The sequence below is a fragment of the Borostomias antarcticus genome (genome assembly GCF_949987555.1).
Source record: "Borostomias antarcticus genome assembly, chromosome: 11".
In the NCBI taxonomy this organism is placed as follows: domain Eukaryota; kingdom Metazoa; phylum Chordata; class Actinopteri; order Stomiiformes; family Stomiidae; genus Borostomias; species Borostomias antarcticus.
The window spans coordinates 15,881,017-15,888,112 of NC_140244.1; positions in this window are offsets into that span (position 1 = coordinate 15,881,017).

Consider the following 7,096-nt stretch of genomic DNA (forward strand, 5'->3'; position numbering starts at 1 on the left):
CCCCTCCTCTCTCTCACCCCCTCCTTCTCTCTCTCTCCCCCTCCTTCTCTCCCTCTCCCCCTCCTTCTCTCTCTCTCACCCCCTCCTTCTCTCTCACCCCCTCCTTCTCTCTCTCTCTCCCCCTCCTTCTCTCTCTCTCACCCCCTCCTTCTCTCTCACCCCCTCCTTCTCTCTCTCTCTCTCAGTATTCCCTCCCTCTCTTCCCAGTCACGACAGCCTGTGATCCAGCGTTGTCATCTCACAGGGAATCCTTCTCTGATCATCGGTTCTGATCTTCTCTGATCATAGGTTCTGTCATTATCACTTCTCAGACTTGATCTGTCTTTCTAGCAGTCTTGCGAGTATAGATATAGTTCCTTCATCCCATCAGGAGGTTATCATAGGAGTAGCCAGCTCTCCCAGGAGTCATTGAGGAGTGTTGGTGTGTTTGAGGTGTTGTCTGTTCTCAACTACTCCTGTGTGTGTGTGTGTGTGTGTGTGTGTGTGTGTGTGTGTGTGTTCTCAAGGCTGGCTCATCAGTTTTCCTGGCGAGGGGAAGTGTATCTAATATTCATGGCTACTAGCGAGCCCATTAGGAGGGCTGGGTGTTGTGGGGGGTGGAGGGGGGGCGTAGCACAATTTGGAATGAGTGCAGCAATCAGGGAAAATACTCATCAAATCAAGTGTTTTGTCCTCATGTCATTTAAACAGGCCAGAGGTCTTTTAACTACAGGATGCTCAGCTCATCTTTCACCTTTTCTTCATTGCTGGCACAAGACTATTTAGTGAAGTTATTACATTGTTAAACAAGACTATTTGGTGATAATACGTTACTACATTGTTAAACAAGACTGTTTAGTAAAGTTATTATATTGTTAAACAAGACTATTTGGTGATAATATGTTACTACATTGTTAAACAAGACTATTTAGTGAAGTTATTATATTGTTAAACAAGACTATTTGGTGATAATACGTTACTACATTGTTTAACAAGACAAGTGATAAGAAGTTATTACATTGTGAGACATTATAACAGTATGAGAAAACACCTGCTTCCACCAAGTTCTAACAATGTAAATACACATTTTAATTATTCACATGGTTTTAAAATGAACATTGAAAGACAGCATCAGAGGAAAGCAGAGGAAAGAAAGCCATAAGAACCCTTTATAGTTCCAGGTAGAACCGTTTTATTAAACAAAGGTTCTAGCTACAACCATTTTAACCAATACATAATGTAAGTAGGTTGGTTCTCTCAAACGGACACACAAAGGAGCCTTTTGGAACTAAGCCTTTTTCTAGGGAGGTATAGGAGGCAGTGAGAGGCCATGGTAGAGCAGGTGTTCGGGACTCACTCAGCCTGGTGTGGACACTGTCAGCAAAACCACTGAGCCACAGAAAACCAGCTGATCCTCAGAAAACCAGCTGTACCTCAGGATTCATGCATTCTGTAGCACGAGACACAACAGCGAGTCAATGGAGGCCACAATAACCTCTAGTCTCCATGACCTTATTCCTGAACATACCTAAGAAGGTTGGGGCTGGCCTTGTAGTGGTCATCCGTCCCTCTCCCTAACGTACATCCCCAATCCCCATGTGCTGCTGCAGGGAATGGAATCTCATTTCACGAAGAATAGATCTTGATTGCTCCTCCTCCATGATAACTGCCAATTCAGTCAAAAGATCCTGGCATTATCTACAGGCACAGTCACTCAAACTTAACTGCATAATGACCCTCAACTTAACTACAGGATTGAACCAGTAGGCCGTAGGTAATAAGGTTATAAAGCCAACCGACTACGCTGAAGTGATAACAGGCGTCACGTCAGGATTTATTACCTGATATAACCTCCCTGTCAGGGAAATCTTATCTCCTTGACATGGACTACATTTTCCCACCCAGGAGAATTCCACACAATTACTCTCTGAAGAAGATCTACATGTATATTGATTATGTGAATGAGTGCTGAGGCTGCAGGTAATATTTCATGGCGTTGCAGTTGGGAGGCCGTTAGCTGGTCTGGTGGCCGTGGCTAGCAGGGCTCTGAGTGCATGAGGGCCAGAATCACAGAGTCTGAGTAACGGACTGAATAATTACAGACCTGCTGGGAATCAGACCCCTGAGGACATCAGTCAGTCTGCAGACCTGCTGAGCAGAGTGTAACCAGGGGGAGGGACACTGTTAGTTACACTAAGACCTGTTAGTTACACTCAAATTCAAATTTATTTATATAGCACATTTAAAAACGACTGCGGTCGAGCCAAAGTGCTGAACAGATAGGTGGCAAGACATAAATTGATACAAAGTAGATAGCATAATACATAATTAAACGAAATAAAAACAAACAATAAGATATATAAAACACAGAATGATGGGATGTTGTGCTGAACTAATCAAAGGCCAGGGAGAAAAAGTGCATTTTGAGGAGTGATTTAAAAACCCCTAGGATCTGGGCCGATCTAATATGGATGGGCAGGCTATTCCAGAGCCGAGGGCCAGCGGCTGCAAAGGCTCGGTCCCCTCTCGTTTTAAGCCTGGTTTTAGACACATCCAGCAGCGTTTGGTCAGCTGACCTTAACGCTCTGGCTGGGGAATGGCGGAGTTCGTCTAAGTAGGGAGGGTTCAATGTTTTAAAAACAAATAAAAGAAGCTTGAAATTAACTCTAAAACTGACAGGAAGCCAGTGAAGCGAGACCAGGATGGGGGTGATGTGGTCTCTCTTTTTGGTGCCAGTAAGGAGGCGAGCAGCGGCATTCTGAACAAGCTGTAGGCGCCTGCGTGTAGAATGGTCTAAGCCCACATATAGGGAGTTGCAATAATCAAGCCTGGAGGTAATTAATGTATTGATTACCCTCTCGAGGTCAGCTGGGGAAATGTAGGGCTTGGACTTGGCTAGCAGTCTTAGCTGGAAGAAGCAGGATTTGATTTGACTACAGAGCTGACCTGTTCAATCTGAAGGTGCTGTCAAGGATCACTCCGAGGTTCCTAACAGAGGAACTGATGTTGGAGCTGAGAGGGCCCGGGAGATATGCAGGGGAGGTGGGAGAAACCTGGCCAAAGATGATTATTTCGGTCTTGCTCTCATTCACATTAAGGAAATTAGTGCTCAGCCAGGATTTGATGTCACTCAGGCAGTCGAGCAGAGGCTTTGTTGAGTCCTTGCAGCTGATTTTAAGGGGCAAATCAATCTGAATGTAATTGGCATAGCAGTGAAAATAAATGTTGTGCTTCCTAAAAATAGACCTAGGCCTAGAATCGAGCCTTGGGGACCCCCACAGGTAAGGGGGGCTGCAGCAGATGAGAATTCCCCTAACTGAACTGAGAGGCTCCGGTCTGACAGGTAGGACTTAAACCAATTTAGGGCAGAGCCGGGGATGCCGATGTGCTGTTCGAGCCGAGCGAGTAAAGTCCTATGGTCTACCGTGTCAAAGGCAGCTGTCAGGTCCAGAAGCACCAGCACAGCAGGGCTGCCTGAATCTGTAGCTAAAAGTAGATCGTTAAAAACTCGCAGGAGGGCGGTTTCGGTACTAGGGTTAGGTTTGAAGCCATGGAAGCCATGAAAACTGTGATGCAGTCCGAGGGGTAATCGAGCGCAGGCGACGTGTGGGCGCACGAGTGTTTGAGCTGGTGCAAGGTGCTATAGTCGGGAAGATGGTCAGAGATGCATGACACACAGAGACAGATAGTCCAAATGAAAGCACAAAGTCCAGGGTGTGACCCTTTTCGTGCGTCGGACCTGTTACCCATTGGGTGAGATTAAAGGAGTCGAGGAGATTTAAAAAAATCCCTGACCAGGGGTCTTGATTCGCAGCACACGTGAATATTAAAATCACCAGAAATTAAAATACTGTCTTATTTCACCATGATCCCAGATAGAAAGTCCGCAAAGTCATTAATGAAGCCCTTGGTGCATTTAGGGGGGTGGTAAACGACAGCGCAGAACACAGGGGAGGCCAGGTTTAGTTCAAATTGCTGCAACTCAAAGCTAGGATATCAGGTTGTAGGTTGAAGCAGCCGACAATGATGACTGGATCTGAAGACTGTGGCTATGCCCCCACCGGTGCCGGTGGTGCGAGGGGAGCTGAAGAAGGTACAGTCAGGAGGGAGGAGTTCGGAGAACAGTGTAAACTCGCCAGCATGGAGCCATGTTTCCGTCAGGAATAGGAAGTCCAGTTCACGGGAGGTGAAAAAGTAATTCAATAGGAAGGTCTTATTTGTTATTGACCTAACATTTAGCAGAGCCATGCGAAGGTTGCGCTCCGGACAAGTCAATGGGGGAGCGTGCAGTGATAGAGGGGGGAGGGAGTGGATTTCTGCAGAGGTCTGAGTACACAGAAGTTTACTTGACGCCTATCCAGCTGGGGTTTAAGGGATCTGTGAGAGATGATGGTGCTGATGGGATGGACAGGGGACGGTGGAATTAGGGAGGTAGTGGTGGAGACCACTAAGCCAAGAGGTGGCGCTAGTGGTAGGCGCGGAGGGGGCGTAGGACATGGAGGGGGAGAGGGAGAGCTAGTAAGGGATGGGCTGACGTCAGATGTAAACAGTGGACATCAGTATGCACGTGTGGATGACAATAGCGCATGCCGCAGATTGTTGGTGAGAACGCGGCTGCCCAGGAGACCTGTTAGACACTCAGACCTGTTAGTTACACTAAGATCTGTTAGTTACACTCAGACCTGTCAGTTACACTAAGGGTGTGTTCACACCTACACATTTGATCCGTTTGGAATCGGACTATCGGACCAAAAAAGTTTGCTCCGCTTCGTTTGGAGAGGTGTGGAGAGGTGTGAACGCGTATTCGAACTCGGTCCCCGGATCAAACAACCGAACCATGGTCCGTCTAAAAAGCAAGGACTCGGTCCGCTTCAAAAGGGACCATGCTTCGGTTCGCTTTTGGTGTGAACGCACATCAGACTATCCATAGGACCAACTGCTGGGAAGTGGATTGACCCATAGGCTCCTGCCAAGAAAACATAATTCCTGATTAATTATTTGATTAATGGTAGACATCTGTATTGTAAATCACTTTCATGTGATAATAATTTTATAACAAGTTCAAGATTGAAGAGATTCAATAACAATATGTAGACATTCACAATATTTTGATTGACCAGGATAGAGTAGCCTGCAACTATGGTTACCCTAAAGCTCTGGTCGATTAGGCCAACGTGATGACATTTGACAGATGTGTTGAGTAGCCTAATCCTTTACAATGTAATTGTAATCAGTGCATAAACTTTGTGAAATAGAGACACTGAACCGCAATTCATTTTGCCCTGGCGCAGCATCTAGACAGACAGAAACTGCGGTAAAACTGACTGATAGATCAATTGATAGATAGATTGAAAGTTCCTAATCCATAAAATCACTCTTCAAAAACATAATTAACCATCCACGTTACAGTTGTTTGGGGAGGGCACTTTCTCGAAATCAATAGCCTACGGCCTTCTTTATGCACATCCCAAGACAGATAGAATTGTCATCCTCTCAATCGAAAGGGCCGTTATATTGTATTTGGATTAATGCGGACATAATCTGGTACTTGGTGAGTAGCGCAAATATTTGACTATTAACACTATGGACCTGTAGTATATTTTGACCAGTATAATCACAAGTTATATAGTGAATTTCAAATGCACACACATAGACACATACTAAAGGGATGGAAAACTACAGACAGGCTTAGGTTGTCTTTAAGACAGGACACTGGGGATTTTCCAGTGTGTTGCTGTGGCAGACTGGCACCACCTATATTTTACTAAGTGCTTCTTATCTAAACTATATGACATTAAGTGCCTTTTAGAAAAATCCATATATTCACTATTGCCACCTATATGACATTTAGTGGCTTTTAGTAAAACCTATATATTCACTAGGCGTCAAGTTTCTGACTATAGGATTAGGTGTATCACAGCAGAGGGCTGGTTTTCATAGTCAACCCACAAACACACATACCGTCACACAAACAGGGCACACAGGATCTGTTTAACTGAGCCATTAAACTGTCTAACTTTAGACAATGTAACAAAGAACAGGACGTTGGGTAACACCTCTTTTCGTATAACCAAGAGAGATATCTCTGTGTCAGGTTAGTTCATCCTAGACCATTGGCGAGTGAACTCATCACAACTGCAGTGTGATTTTTGATGCCAGAGATTCAATAAAAGTATTGAAACTGGCATAGACGGATCTGATTCTTCTTCCTTACAACCAGAAATGAAATATACTACATTTTTGGCGCTGTGAGCAGGGTCTGGTGAATTGATTTATTAATTGTCACTTCGGTGCGTCGGCGAACACTGGGCAAAGTTTGGTCTGGCCAGCCATAAGAGAGGTAATTAATTAAAGTATAAGCTTTGTTTTCTCTCATTATTTGCCCCGTGGGTGCCGGCTCCCCGTGGGACTGGATTCAATCAACCAGATCTAAGAACTAAATTGATACTTCTGGGAGGTAAGGGAGTCGTTTCACATCTGCTAAATTAAATTATTAATGTGTTTTTGTTAGTTGGAGTTACATTGAAGTATCCCGCCATTCTTTGAGAGAATTGAAGGGTCCTGTGTTTCTGTTAGTTGGAGATACATTGAAGTATCTCGCCCTAACCTTGAGAGAATTGTTGGGGTACGTGTTTGTGTGTCCCCGGCTTTGAGCGTATTGCTGGGTTATAACTGTTTGTGTGTCCCCGGCTTTGAGCGTATTGCTGAGTTATATGTGTTTGTGTCCCCGGCTTTGAGCGTATTGCTGGGTTATAACTGTTTGTGTGTCCTTGGCTTTGAGCGTATTGCTGAGTTATATGTGTTTGTGTGTCCCCGGCTTTGAGCGTATTGCTGGGTTATCTGTGTTTGTGTAATGATGATAGAATTGTTAGGTTAATTTGTGTGTGTCAGAAGACAACGCATGGCGCGTTTAAAGTAAGAATAATGGATGGTCCATTATTGGTGACAGCGCAGGATGCGCTGTCCGTTTTTAATGTCTGTTGAATTTTGAGTTGTGTCATTTTGGAACTATTCTGAGAGAAGATATAGTTGCCTAGATATGTGACAGTGAGAATTTTGTTGAATTTGACTCCTGAGAAGAGTTTAGATGTTTTCTGTTGAAATAGAATAAGAGTTT